Source organism: Microcebus murinus, chromosome 8, assembly GCF_040939455.1.
Source record: "Microcebus murinus isolate Inina chromosome 8, M.murinus_Inina_mat1.0, whole genome shotgun sequence".
NCBI classification, from domain to species: Eukaryota; Metazoa; Chordata; class Mammalia; order Primates; family Cheirogaleidae; genus Microcebus; species Microcebus murinus.
Genome location: NC_134111.1, coordinates 57,759,875 through 57,772,172, shown reverse-complemented (window position 1 = coordinate 57,772,172; position 12,298 = coordinate 57,759,875). Strand labels below are relative to the sequence as shown.

At 33.8% G+C, this 12,298-nt stretch overlaps 1 long non-coding RNA gene across 1 annotated transcript in view; it reads left to right on the top strand.

Annotated features, from left to right (window-relative positions):
- The first annotated feature begins 401 nt into the window (after positions 1 to 401).
- LOC105882992 (uncharacterized) overlaps positions 402 to 12,298 on the top strand; it is a 79,084-nt gene continuing 67,187 nt past the window's right edge. The window contains exon 1 of the long non-coding RNA XR_001159593.2: positions 402 to 607. This is a non-coding gene — a long non-coding RNA (uncharacterized LOC105882992). The remainder of the gene's footprint in view (positions 608 to 12,298) is intronic.

Here is a 12,298-nt window from a genome sequence, read left to right as displayed (position 1 = left end):
TGGTGTATGGGTCTGGTCTGCAGAACTGTCCCCTGGTCCCTGGAAATCAATCCCTGACCCTGTCAGTGAGAAGAGTGCTGGTCTCAAGTTACCCACCAGGTGCTCAAGCTGGATCAACCTCTCTCTGTCTCAGGATTTGCCTCGGTCTGCTGGAGACAGCTGTGAGGGCCAGCGGGTAGGGAGCTCACAGCATGAGTACCCCTCAGTCTGCAGTAAGGCCCGAAAAGGAAAGGTACTGTTACCTGCAGATGCCTCTGGATGGTGGCTAAATTGTCTCTCTCAGCAGCTGTGCGTTGGGAAGGGGAGGGGAGAATGAAGCACTATGGTGCCTGCTGATTGGCTCAGGTCTGCAGGCTGGGAGGTGCCCTGAAGGGGTTGGGAGCCTGGTGCCCTGTACACAAAAGGCTTACCACTCACTGGTGACAGCTGTCTCTGGGCTGTTGTTGGGAGGCCTCACCAACCACTCAGGAGCTCACCAGCAGTCTGAGATACAGGGAGCGGCAATTTAACCACTCACCTTTGTCGCTGTTCTCCAAGCCTCTCGGGGACCTTTCTCCTTCCAGTTCTCCTCTGCAACTTCTTCTCGTGGAGTCTCCTGTCGTTTCAGGTATCCTTCCTTCCAACCCTCATTCAATCTGTGTTTGTCTGCATGTTTATTTTTTTCACTTTCTTCTAAAATCTATCTTTCTTAAAGAGACTTTCTGGCCGGTAGTTTTTCTCCTCCGCCATCTTGCCCCACCTCTGAGGAGATTGTTTTTAATATGCTTTTAATATGCATTTATTATTTGTGCAGTTTGGTCAAACTGTAGCCCCAAGTCCAGGAATTATGGTCCAGGTATGGGGTAGGGCTCAAATGCACCCCGACTCGGTGCTGCTGTGAACAACCTATAGCCGCAGGCAGGGAAGAGGGAGGGGAGAATGAAGCAATATGGCACCTCCTGATCCACTCAGGTCTGCCGGGCGGGGCTGCCCTGAGGGACTGGGAGCCTGGTGCCCTGCCCACAAGAGGCTCACTGTTCACTGGCGGCAACCATCTCTGGGCTGGTCTCTCCAACAGCTCAGGAGCTCACCAGCAGTCAGAGATGTTAGGGAGGAGAAATTTTACTGCTTCACTTACCCTTGTCGCTAGTCTCTAAGCCTCGTGGGGGCCCTTCCTTTTCTAGTTCTCCTCCACAACTTCTTCCCATGCAGTCTCCTTAGTTTCAGGTACCCTTCCTTCCGACCCTCATTCAGTCTATGTTTGTCTGCTTGTTTATTTTTTTCACTTTCTTCTAAAATCTCTCTTTCTTACAGAGACATTCTGGCTGGGAGTTTTTCTCCTTTTCCATCTTGCCCCACCTCTGGGGAGATTGTTTTCAATATGCTTTTAATATGCATTTATTATTTGTGCAGCCTGGTCATACTGTAGCCCCAAGTCCAGAAATTATGGTCCAGGTATGGGGGTAGGGCTCAAAAGCTCCCCAACTTTATGCTGTGGGACAATACTTGTAGTGATGTGGCCTTAGATAAACTTAGAAGATTTCATTATAGTTGAGGATGTATATATACAGTCACTTGTTTTATAAATATCATTAATGTAAAAACAATACAACTTAGAAAAATTGGAAGATGAAGGGAGATGAAAAAGAGGCAATTTTAAGTGAGCTAATTTCCTCATATTTCACAGTGAGACATTGATCAATTTTAAAAAAGCAAGAAAATTAAGGCACTCAAGGCAATAAAGCAGAAATTGTCCATTATTCCTCCACTTAGAGTTGAATTTTATATTTCCAACAACTCCCTCACTCCTGCTACAAATACATGTACAATATTTTGTAAAGATATGATCTTTTTCTTATTCATGTCAATTTTTAACTTCCTTTCTTCATTCTATTGTTTATGAATTTAAGTCAGCATGGTTTTGTCAGTAAATGAACTGCAAAAAACAAAAACAAATGTAAAATGAAAAACAATATTTAGAACTTCAAATAAAGGACGTGGACTTAATCAATTTAGACCTCCAACAAATGTGTCAGAAAATTTCTGTCTCTCAATCTGATAAACATTGTTCTTTAGCAACTGTTGGGAAATGGTCTTATGTCTCATCACCTTTGATCTTTTCATGTGTATTAACATATTAATGGATCTCTTTATATTGAACTACCTTGATATTATTAGCATAAATAATATATAATCATGACATATTACTTTTTAAATTTTCTGCTCTATTTGATTTAGTAGTATTTTATTTAGAATACTTGAAATTTATTTTCCTTTCTTCCATGCCCTGTCCTTTCCATCTGGGGTTCTTTTTTGTTTGTTTATTGTTTGTTTTGCTTTCTCTATCTGGTTTCAGTCTAAAACTTTTGTTAATATTGTAAAAATGAATTAGAGCAAAAGGACAGGGAAGTAGAACTTTTAATTTCTTTCATTGCCATTGACTTATTAGATGTTAAAACATAAACTCTCTGAGGACAGTGACTGTGTTTGTTTCACGTGTTGCTATTATTCTGGTCCTTGGAATATTGCCTGGCACATAGGCAGTGCTCAATAAATATTCATCAATTGGCTTATGTCAATGTTTTTTGCCTTAAAAATGTACTTTGTTTAATTTTAATGTTTTAATTCTTTTTTTAAACATGTCTCATAAATAATTAACAATTATTTAATGTTTAACATTTTCATGTTTATTTCATGTAGAATAATGATATATCCCCATTTGTCTGGGACAGTCTAGTTTACATTTGTCCCCCAGGCATTATTATTGATAGTGGCCACGTTTCGTCTTCAAAAGCATCCTGGTTTTGAAATGAACAATATGATCACCCTACTCATAAGCCATATAGAGTGGATTTTTCTTTTCTACTTTGAGAGTCTATCTGTTAATAATATTTGGCCATTTACATTTCTTTTCTTTTCATTTTTTGTAATTGATATATTTTGTTTTACTTCTGACTACTGTTTCCTAGTTTTATTTTCTGTTTCTTTTAAAATGCTTTCTGCTAATTTTTTTGATCATTTGCTATGTAGGCTATATTTTCTTGCTTTCTTTCTGTCTTCTAATGCTTTCCAATATTTTAGTTTTCCTATTACCATTGCCATTTTGATTTTAAAAACATATTCAAATATATAGTTTTAACTTTAATAATAAAAAAAATATTTCTAACCCACACCATAAAGAGGACAAATCTAACTTGCTCTTATTCTACTCCACTACCAATTTTCTGGTTTTCCTGATATCATATTACACTTTTAGACATGTAATTAGTACCTAACTGGATACAGAAAAAATAGATACTAACTGGGGAAAGGAGCCAAGATGGCAATAAAAATGGCTTCCAGGTCCTTGAACACCCAAGTCCTCATGTGTGCAGTGAGATGGATGGAAACCTCTTCCTATAATTTACATTTCTTGCCCTGCTCTTCTGTTCAAACACATTTTGGTAATAAAATATTGTTCTTGGGATCTGGCAGATCATTTTTTAAAACCCAAATTTTAGAACTATTGAATTTCCATGAATTTATTTAATAATAATTTATTGAGCGCCTCAAAAAGAGGTTGTGATTCAATACTGATCAATGAGAAGTGACAGACATTTGGCTGGGGTGCTTCTCAAATTATTTTTCTAAATTATATGAAGCAGACGCCAGAAGAGACAGTCGGGGCCTGAATGAATGATCCTGTCTGGACATAGCTTACCTAAGTGCTGCAACACTCTGTAGCTAAGGTGGAACCAGCCCAGAGACAAAGCACACACACCACAGACAGAAGTGAGGAAACAAGGAAAGAATCTCATTTCTTGATAGTACTGTTGAATTAACCAAACTAAGAGCTGTCCTTCTTCTGGATCTTGTCCTGAGATAATCAATTTCTTTATTTCTTAAACTGGTTTGAGAAGGACTTTTCTATTAGTTTTAACTTAATGCATCCTGATAGATACTCTCTTTCCCCATTTTTCTAAGCTTCCTACATTTGAACGTGATTTTATGTCAATTTTTGTTTTGTTAATGATTGTATGCATCATGGGGCACATTTGTAGGCACTCAGGAAATCAATGAAGAATGAAAGAAAAAAAGAAGGGAAGAATGGAGAAAAAAAGAAAGAGGAAGGAAGGGGATGTGATAAATAAAATAAAAGATAAAGAGAGAAAAAGGAAGGAGTAGAGAAATAAGGAAAAGGACAAGAAAGAGAAAGAGATAACAGAGGAATTAATAAAGCAGGTTCTAGTATATTCATTTACAAATAGCAATACTCTATAATCATGCTTGATAGATAAAAAAAATCCATCTATCTGTTTTTAAAAATGGACAAAATAGCAGAGACCATAATTCCTCTCAGGAAGGCATTCTAGGGTTTATTAATATTTACTTTAATAATGCTACAGACAAAATCCCCTCCTCCACAGAATTCACCATTTATTGTTCTTGTGTCTTTAATAACAGTAAGGGGTAGTTACCTGATGGTAAACTATCATTGACATAATGTCCGGGAACACTAGGGAAGGCATGCAGGGGCACCCACATTATCCTGGGAGAGGTGGTCACCAAGAGTTTCAAAAAGTAATTTGGAACTGATTTTTGACATATAGATTAAAAGAGTCAGAACTGGGCTAAGTAGAGGGATGTTACAGACAAGGGCAAAAACATGTAAAAAAGTAAAGCGGTTACAAAAAACATACACGGTCTAGTCTGGAAACTCCTTGTATTCTGGAACACGATCATACCTGGCATTTTCAAGGAGCAGCACAGAGGCTTGAGTGGCTGGAATCCGGGCAAGTGAGGACAGCAGTAGGAGAAGATGCAGATGATGGAACGTGCCATGTCAATGGTGTTTGAAAAACACTGAGAAGGCTGGAAACCATCAGTGTTCTATGGCAAAGAAATCATTACAAATAGTGCCAGGGCTTGAGAGGTAGGTAGGGATGAATTCACAGAGGGCTCTGTGTGCTCAGTTAAGGAGTATGAATTCTGGGTTGAATGGTTAGTGAAACTATTAAATTACCTCAAGCCAGGGAGTCACATGACCTGATCTATGCTTCAGAAAGATCACTTGTGTGGGGGAGTCCACTGATGGCAAGATGGCAAGCCAAAGCTCTGAGTGTGGGGGGAGCACACGAGGTGGGCGAGAGGCCATGGAGATCAGCTCTGCTGTTAGAAGTAAATAATCAAGAAGGAACAGGGCCAGAAAGAAGGAAGCATTGATTACATACAACTGTGGTGAGATAGCGCTAAGTAGGCTAGGGTAATTTTACAGTTCTTGCCCTGGAACACTGAATGGTTGGCTGTAATTTGCAGACATAGGAAACAGAGGAGAAGAGAAGTTCAGCTTTAGACATGATGAGCATGAAATGTTCATGAGGCTGGCTCTTGTGTCCCTAGAGCTCAGCAGAGAGTTCCAGTGCTCAGGATCAAGATTTGGAGTTACTGGATGGTAGATGAAGCCATGGATTTGAGTGAGTCAGTAGTGCAGAATTTATGTCAAGGAAAAAGCCAAGTGAGGACAGACCCTCAACAGACAACAGAATTTAAGAAGGCCTAGTGGAAGATGCAAAGAAGAGCTGTCAAGGAGATAGGGGGTTTCGGCAGCACAGAAGGCAAGAGAAGACAGCTTCCACAGAAGTGTTCTCAGGCAGTTCCAAACCCACTGAGAGCTCTTGTATAGTGAGGATAGAAACCACTCATAGACTTTGATAACAGGTATGAGTATTCTCGTGTTAATTTCCCCAGCTAAGCCATTTTTTGAAATATAACCATTTGGCAAAATCCCCCTTCCTCATCCAGTCCTTCTGGGGCTATCTGAAACAAAAGGTAATCTTAATATAAATATTAATATATGGATATCTAATTTTGGTCAATAGTTTTTTAAAAAATTCAGTGGATAAATAAATGAAGCTCTGCTGTTGCTAATTTGACCATAGACTGTCAGTTAATTCCTCTGGGATTTAGTTTACTCACATGTTAAATTAAAAAAGATGCTTAGATGATTTCTTAGTTTTCATCTCTGAAATTCTATGGCACTATAATTTACCAGTGTCCAAAGGAACAGGTACTCCAGTTTTCTGATTGGTCAGGCTTGAGCCTCACTCCCTTCCTGGTAGTCTTGGTAGTCTCACTCACATCTCATACATGGTAGTCTCACCCACATTTAGTATTGTCTTATTCATTGCCTTGCTCAATGCTAAAAAAATTATGAATTGGGAACAATACATTTCAATTAAGCTATGATAGTAAGCACTTGCCTTCTTAATGGTCATTAAGTTCTTCTAATAATTTTCATATAGTGGAAATGGTTTATTAAAACTATGTATGTAAGACCAAAAATGGTTGGATTTAGAAGTATGATGTAATTTCAGTTATGGACTTTACCCATATTTTAACGAATATATGTCTTATTTTGTTTTTCATCACATCTCTTAATAGTTGGCAAAATCTCCTCAAAGAGCAGTAGAAATGTGGCTTCTGAACTCCTGTGGAAAATGAGGTCTATAGTACTAAATGAGACAAAATTTTACTACAGTCTTACTTGCTATTCGTCACATGACTTATTATTTTACATCTTTCCATGGATAAGAATTTTTAGTTTTTTAAAATTTAACTTTTTATTTTGAGATAATCATAGCTTCATATGTTTCTCCCATTGGAAATACCTTGCAAAACTATGCTGCAATATCACAACCAGTATGCTGACCTTGATACAGATAAGAAAGAGAATGTTTCCATCACCACAAGGATTACTCGTGTTGGTCTTTTACAGACACAGACTTTTCTCTCCATCACTCGACCCCTGCTTAACATGTAGCAACCACTAATCTGTTTTCCATTTCTGCAGTTTTGTTATTTCAAAAGTATTATATAAATGGACTCATATAATATGTAAACTTTCGGAGTTGGCGTTTTTCACTCAGTATGATCCTCTAGGAATTCATCCAGGTTGGTGCATGTATAAATGTTTGTATGAATATAACATGAAATGCTTAACAATTTACCCACTTAAGGGCATCCAGTTGTTTCCAGTTGGGCTATTATGAATAAAGGTGCCATAAGCATTTGTGTACAGGTTCTTGTGTACATGTAAATATTTTTTCTGAAATAAATGTCCAGGATCACAATTGCCAGGCTGTGTGGTAATTGTATGTGTAGATTTTAAAGAGATTGTCAAACTGTTTTCCTGAATGGCAGTACCATTTCACATTCCCACCAGTATTTATGAGTTATTCACGGTTTCTCTGCATTCTCATCAGCGTTTGGTGGTTTTATTATTTTTTATTTTAGCCATTCTTATAGATTTGTAGGGATAGTTCATTGATTGTGGCTTTAATTTGCATTTCCTTGGTGGCTAATGATGTTGAACATTTTTCATGTTTGTTTGTCATCTGAACATTTTCTTTGGTAAAATGTTTATTCATGTATTTTTGCGCATGTTCTAATTGGATTATTTTTTCTGTTCAGTTTTGAGATTTCTTTATTTGTTCTAGTCCTTTCTTGGATATGTAGCTTGGAATATTTTCTCTCAGTATGTAGATTGTCTTTTCATCATCTTAACAAGGTCTTTTGCAGAGTAAAATTTGAAATTTTGATGAAGTCTAGCTCCTCAAATTTTGTTTTTATGGATTGTACTTTTGGTATTAAGTGTAAGAACTCCTTTCTTGGTCTTAGATCCTGAGGATTCTTAGGATTCTCTCCTTTTTTTCCTTAAAAGTTTTATGATTTTACATGTAAGTCTGTGATCTATTTTGAATTTATTTCTGTGTAACATATGATACTTAGGTTAAAGGTCTTTTTTTTTCTTGAGGAAGTCCAAATACTTCAGCACCATTTTGTATGTTTATCTTGTATTCTGCAGCCTTGATAAACTCACTTAATAATGCTCAGAATTTTTGTAGATTCCTTAGCATTTTCTACATAGATAATCAATGCATCTGCAAATAGAAAGAGTTTTATTTCTTCCTTTCTGTTCTGTATGCTTTTTATTTCCTTTCTTTGTCTTATTGTATTGACTAGAATTTCCAATAGTATGTTGAATAATAGTGAGAATGGAATACTTACCTTATTCCTGACATTAGGGAGAGGCATGAGTATTTTATTATTAAATATAATCTTAGCTGTGGTTTTCTTAGACCTTATTTATCAAGCTGAGGGAGTTTTTTCTATTCTATTTTTCTGAGAGCATTTTTTTAAGTGAAATAACACCAATTCTACACAATCTCTTTCAGAAAATAGAAGAAAAATTTTGTTATTCATTTTATGAAGCCTGTTTTACTCTGATACTGAAACCAATGAGAGTACAAAAACAAACAAAAAACAACTGTAGACCAATATCCCTCATGAATATAGATGCAAAAATCTTTAACAAGATATTAACAGATGGGTTTCAGAGCTACCTTATAATCTTTTAAATTATACATTATAACCAAAAGAGGTTTATTCCAGGGACGAAAAGTATCTGAAAATCTTTCCCTGGAGAACCTTAAAATTTTGCTTAAATATCATGTTTCTGATATTTACTCATACCCAGAAATTTATTTCTGATCCATTAATTTATTAATTTTATTGTTGACTAGTATTCCTTTGTATAAATATAATGCAATTTACTTGTTTTTCTGTTAATGAATGTTAAAGATGTTTCTAATTTTTCAATAATACAAATAGCTTAACAATCCTTACATATTTATTCATATGTATATGTGGAGAATCATTATCCTTATATATATCCTCATATGAGTGAGAGTCTCTATATCCCTAGAAGTAGAATTATTGGATTATAGTTTATGTATATCTTTACATTTGTCAGATATTTTAAAATTTCTCTCCAAAGTGACTTAACTAATTTATATTTCCATTAGCAGTGTAGGAATTCACTCTGTTCCTTAGTCTTTGATAAATTTTGGTGTTGTAAGAACTTTTATATATTGCCAATTTCGTGGTTATAATATGGTATCTCATTGTATTAATGTGCATTTTCCTGATTAGTGAGGTTAAGTATCTTTTTATATATTTATGGGTGAGTCACTTGCTGATTAATTACTGATTTGGAAAAACTTTTATTGATTCCAGGCATTCATTCTTTATCAAATATATGTGTAATAATATCTCCTTTCTTTTAATATATCCCCATAATGTGGCTTGTTTTTATTAAAATTTGAATGTAGGTAAATGTATTAATATATTCTGTTATACTTGTGCTCTTTAAGTCTTGTTTAAGAAATTCTTTCTTATCCTAATGTCTTCTAAAAGTTTTAGTTTCCAAATTTAGATTTTTAAAGCATTGTCAATCTTTTAATTTTTTCATTATGAGGTGGATACCTATATTTTTTCTTCTATATAATAATTATTAATTTGGTCATGTGCCAAGTTTCTGCATGTGTGTGAGTCTTTCAGTACTTTTGATTTTGCTTATTAGATTATTTACCTATCCTTGTACCAACAAGTAATATATGCTGTTTTCTTTTTTTATTATAAGTAACTAATCAAAATAGCCTGTTTTATTATTCTTTTATTATAGATCTTTGTATCTGGCAAAGAAAATTTTCTTTTTATTTTCTACAAAATTGTTCTATGAATTCTTAAAACTTTATTCCTCCATATGGGTTTTAGATTTGTCTAGTTGCACATAAAATCTTGTGGGATTTTTATTTGAATTGCCTTAAATTTCTAGATTAGTTAGTGGAAAATTAACTAAATTACAATATTGAGTCACCTCATTTAGTGAACTTAGCTCATCTTGACATATAGTCAGGTCTTCTTTTTTGTCCTTTAACAACAGTTGTAATTTTCTCAACAAAAGTCTTGCTTCTCTTTTTCTAGGTCCCTTTTTTTTTTTCTTTTTTTTTTTTTTTTGTAACCAAAAACATTTGTATCTAGGTCCCTTTTGATTATTATTGCTATTAGATTTTCTAATTAGTTTCCATTTGTGTACTGGAAAGCTGTTAATTTTTGAATGTTGGTCTTGCAGCCAAGAAGAAACTTGCTGTCCTCTTTTATTAATTAAAGCTTATTTATTAATTCGTTTTTATTTTTCTCTACATCTAATCATATTGCCTGAAAATGAAAATTTTGCCTGTTTTATTCTGATCTTATACGCTTTCCCTGTTTTTTTATTGCAAGGATTCTAATACAATGTTCAATTGTATTGGAACCCAACAGTCATAATTATCTTTCTTTTGATTGACAATACTGCTTTAAAATTTCACCATTTACTATGATTTACCACTGGTTTTTGCTAAATATGCTTTATAAGTTTATGGCAATATCTTTCTATTCCTTGTTTATTAAGAGTTTATTTTAAAAATCATAGTTGAGAGTCTATCAAACACTTTTTTTCTATACGTAAGAAATGATAATATGATTTTTCTCTCTCAGTTTGTTACTGTAGGCAATTACATTGATAAATCTTCTGATATTTAACCATTCTTTCATGCCAGCATCAAACCTTTTCAGGTCATATATTTTGTTTTATTTCATTTTAAATACACAGTGAAAAATGAGAGTGCTTTTAACTCAAGAGTATGTACTTTTGATGTATTCTATAAGAGATACAATCATTTTCTCAGACTTAGAACTTCAAGTTTTGATTGCTGTAATTGAATAGGATTATGAAACTTTCTCTCTTACATTTGTAATTTGAATGTAAATCAGCTTTTAAAAATGTCAATATAATTTAATAAAAACATATGTATTAATTTTGGTTTAGATTAAATTTTTTCCCTATTGCTAATACTTGGTTTTAAAATTGTTCATTTAGGATCTCTTTATCTAGGAGATTATATTAAACACACATGTAAGATATTTATGAAAAATATAAATGTAATTTATTGTCATTTTACCATGTATATTGTCTCCTAAAATACCATTTAAATAATCAGAATCTCTAGCTCAATATTCAAATTAACTTCTTCCCATATAATGTCAAATCACCTCTTTCCTAGGAAAGGTAGAATATCAGTAACATTCCTTTCTTCCCATGTTTTTCTCAAATGGCAGAGAGATTTTCCTTGACTACTTGAAAATTAAAAACAAACAATTTTCCAGAGTTTATCAAATTACATTAATTTTATACAAATCCCTATTATTAAAACTCTAAATAATAAGTGTACAAATTTGCACCATAGGAGGTTTTCTTCAGGAATTCTGTAGGGTTTCCACATTCTTTCCATTAAGTTGAATAAAAGCATTACTTGAATTACAAAGGACTAAAACACAGGATTAATATTAAGAGTGATAAATGTCACATAAAATCTCTAGGTGGAGAATAATGTGTGTTCTATTTTACTTTTACTTTAAATCAGGAGTTATTTAAATTATTTTAAAGCAATCTTTTTCACCATCAGTATGACTCACCCATTTATGATTAGAATGGATAGAATAAAAATGACTGGAACAATTACTGATTTAAACTTTCATTCTTGCTGAGTTAGATTCCCAGTGATGGTATGTTTAATCATTATATGAGTAAGAACTACTGAAGTTGGTTCTAGAAATAAAAATCATAGGTGTATTAAAGGAAATTAGTAAATATTTTTGCAGCCTGAAAAAAATGCATGAGATAGTTACCCATATTCTGATTTTTACTGGGCTTTTGTGACAAGTGAGAATTTTGAATTGACAATCTAACATTTATTTTCTGTGGATGTCTCTTTCTTTGATTTTTATTACATATTATTAATGCTTATTAATATTAGAAATGATTCTCACTCAAAATCAAAACAATTTTAAGAAATCTTAAGAATGAATGAAGCACATTCCATGCATGTTAATCTAAAGAATAAGTAGAGAATAGGTACTTATAGGTAAATGTAGCAGACTGAAATTCCCTACTCAGTAAATTGAGAATGTCTGGGTTGATGTATTATATAATATCTGTCCAATTTTATACTGCTGATGTTTTAGATAAGGTCAAATTTATCTTTAACATTTAAAAACAGAAGGAAGCATGATTTACACTTCAGAAGTCTAAACAGGGCTGTCCAATAGAATTTTCTGTAATGACAGGTGTATTCTATACTTGCATTGTACAAAACAATAGCCAGGAACAACATGAGGATATTGAACACTAGAAATGTGACTAGCATAATAGAGGACTGAATTTTAAATTCTATTTAATTTTAATAAATTGACTTTTAAGTATAAATATCTACATATGGCTAGTGGCTACCATATTGAACAGTGCATGGCTAGAGTCTTAGGTTTTCCAAACTTATCATTAAATCCTAAGTCTGTTATAATTTCAACATAACTCTTGTTTCTATAAAACGGGTATACCAAACTTGAAGTTCAAATATAAATTATTAAAACCTACCTGATTAATATTTAACATATATAG